Here is a 3333-nt window from a genome sequence, read left to right as displayed (position 1 = left end):
GGCGTGTTGCAAGGCCCATACTACCATTAGTATGCAAGAAACTATTGTTGTCAGTACCAGTTGTCTGCAGACAACAAAGCATTATTTTTAAGAGAAGCTGCAGTTTGTAGTAGAGTAAAAAGATAAAGAATATGATATGGGATGCAGCAACTCTTGTTTCCAACAGAGCTCATTTCTCATTTAAAAACTTTGCTGACTTCAGCTTTTGGGAGGTAAACTCTTCTTAGAATCAGAGGGTCTGGAGACAGCTCCCCAGTTTACTGAATGACTGAGTTGTCCTGCAATTAACTTTATGTTGTTTCCAAAAAATCCAACACACAACATGGAAGACACATCACTGATTTAGTTTTTTAAATAACAAACGACCAAAGTACTACAATCTCTGCTCACTCCAAAGCCACCAGACTCCTTTGACAAAAACATTTTTACCTCACAGGACACGGGGGTTGGTGCTCTACGGCTGCCTCCATCGCTTAGTTGTCTTGTCATTGTGTGACTTTGCTGTTTTAAAGATTTAGAAACTAACAAACTAATGAACTCATTTAGGTAACGTTGAACCAGCAACTCCTGTGTTCTGCGTGGTAAAAAGGTTTGGTCAGATGGCAGGATAAACCTGTGGAGATGTAAATATAGCGTCCACTTCAACTGATATTGAACACCTTCATAACCCCAATCAAACTATATTCCTTTAGTAAAGACTATGCACTGTCAGAAACAAAAGCATTCCTATTTTTTACCAAGTTGATCCTTAATCTATTTGTCATCACGCCAGTCACCATAGTCTGATAAACCACTCAGAAACACAGCGACCAAGGAGATCAGAGAAGCTTAAAACCGTAAAAAATTGGAAACCGGTTTGCAGCCTACAACTCTGCAGCTCTGTGGAGAGCCCCCCCCCCCCCCACTGCTGAGGCTAACAACAGCTTTGCCAATAACCTGAATGCCTTCTACTGCAGGTTTGAGAAGGAATCACTCACACCCCTCCCCCACTCCAGACCAACTGGACGCCCCACCATTGGTCCCCTCAAAGCCAGATGTCCTGCACTTTAAAGGCCTATAGACGTCAATATGCAGGACCGGCCCCATGGAATGTAGTCTTGCTTTGTCCACCATGACTTTAGTGAGGACAGTCAGGAGACTGTGGCTGATCACTCTGTGTTTGGAACAATGCAATGTGATAAAGACTTGCAGCCGCCAATGCAACCCAACATCTACATCACAGACTGGAACAAGGGGGGGGGGGAGAGAGAGAGATGAGTACTCACAAAGTACCTCAACCCTAAACAAAAGACTGGCCCAGACTGGGAATAGATTACTAAAGTTTCATCTTGCTTCTTAAATATAAATAAGCTCTAGGTCTTAATAACGTAAAGACACAATGTAGATCCACTTTCTGACGCTTTCTCATTGTCAAGATAAGTCAAATTTAAGCAACATGGAGGTAAATTATAAGATAAACTAGATAACTATATAAGTCTATAGACTTTTTAATAATGTTGTTAACTAGGAAAACCTTGTGAAAGCTCAGTGTGGCATAAACAATAAGGAGACTGTTGCTGATCGCTCTGTGTTTGGAACAACACAATGTGATAACAACTTGCAGGCGCCAATGCAACACAACGACTAAATCACAGCTTCTAACGTTATCTAACGGTCTGAGTTAGTGGGGGTGTCCCTGTGTCTCTTTCTCTCTGTATGTCTCTGTCTCTGCAGGTCAAACCCTCCCAGAACAGCTGGGGTTCCTAAACTGTGTAAACTGGGTTTGATTGGGAATGTACCCACAGGTCAGGTATTCCAGAGGTCCTAAATCCAACCCGACTTCATGCCAGCCCTTAACACTCAGCTGTTCATCTCTAATCCACTGCAATCATATCTTCAGCTGCATATGTAAGAATACAGAAGAGTCTCTGGTTTTTAACATTACATATCTAACAGAGAATATCTAATATCTAACAAGAACAAGAGACAACGGGTCCGTCTGTAATTTTAGCCCAAGTAGCGTTTCAATTTCTGTCATGATATTAGATTCTCTGTGTCTCTGTCTCTTTGGTCCAAACAAATACATAAACTAGATTTCTTAACAAATGTCCACAAAGAGAACAAAGTGTGCAGGATAAAGGAGATCTGGTGCTTTCTCTCCTCAGAGCCATGCAGTAGAAGAGAAACTATTGGATGCCTATAGATATCCTTATCATCAGAAAGCTCGTTTGCAATCATATGGCCCAGATATGTAATCTCACTGCAAACCATGAGTGCAGTGCCAGACAGGTAGACATCGGGGAAGGGAAGGGACTAGTCTAGTTTTTTAACACTACTGTCAATACATTCTGTGTGTCTCACTTGGGAATGTACGTGCACTTTATTAATTCAAAACTTTCATTTTAATCATCATTCAATGATGTGTTGGGTATGTGTGAATGTTATCGTATTTTTGAATGTATCGTATTCCACGTTGTGCTGAGGAAGTTTATGTACAGATTTATATGCCGATTAACTGATAAATAAAACAATTTTAAATGCTATAATCAATCCTGCACTTAGTGACACCAGATATTTGTCAAAACTTTGGAATCACTGGAACACGCACCTGTACCTGTTTTAATTATAAGTATGATTCAGACAAACTGATCCCCAAAAATATCACTAAAGATATGTGTGTATCTATAGTGATATTTTGGGGGATCAGTTTGTCTATATGCATTAATGTATGTGTTTGGTCTGAACCCCTTTTGTAATGTGTTGAGTGTACTTTTTTTTATCTGGATCTTGAGTCTGTAAATAAAGAAATATATATATTGCTATCGTTTCCTGCGGAGATGTTGTTGCTGCACTGCGCATGCGCTACTATTGTCCCTCCTACGTAGCGTCCCCGTTCTCCTCACAACACCGTCTTGGGACGTCCAGGTAGGTCGCGTGTGAACGCTGCTCCGTTATTTTACTGTTTTCCTCGAAAGTTGAGTTGTGGACCTTAAATATATATCCTTAAACATGAATAGTCTCAAAGTTTGATCGATACTTACTAGCCGTGTGTGCCGATTTTAAGGTTAAATAGAAGTTGTAACGATGCTTTGTTCACCTCGGTTTCTTTTCGCGCCATTTCCTCGCGGTTCCTGTGGAATGTAAATAACGGAGACGTTACGTCCACGTTGAGTGTCTGACGCTGTTAGTTCATGTTTAGGAGCAGAATAGCGGGCAGGAGGGGACAGTAAGACACAGTAGGGGACAGTGAGACACGGTAAGGGACAGTAGGAGATGGTAGGGGACAGTGAGACACGGTAAGGGACAGTAGGAGATGGTAGGGGACAGTAAGAGACGGTAGGGTACAGTGAGACA

Source organism: Etheostoma cragini, chromosome 16 (assembly GCF_013103735.1).
Source record: "Etheostoma cragini isolate CJK2018 chromosome 16, CSU_Ecrag_1.0, whole genome shotgun sequence".
Taxonomy (NCBI): Eukaryota; Metazoa; Chordata; class Actinopteri; order Perciformes; family Percidae; genus Etheostoma; species Etheostoma cragini.
This window is presented reverse-complemented; position numbering follows the sequence as displayed.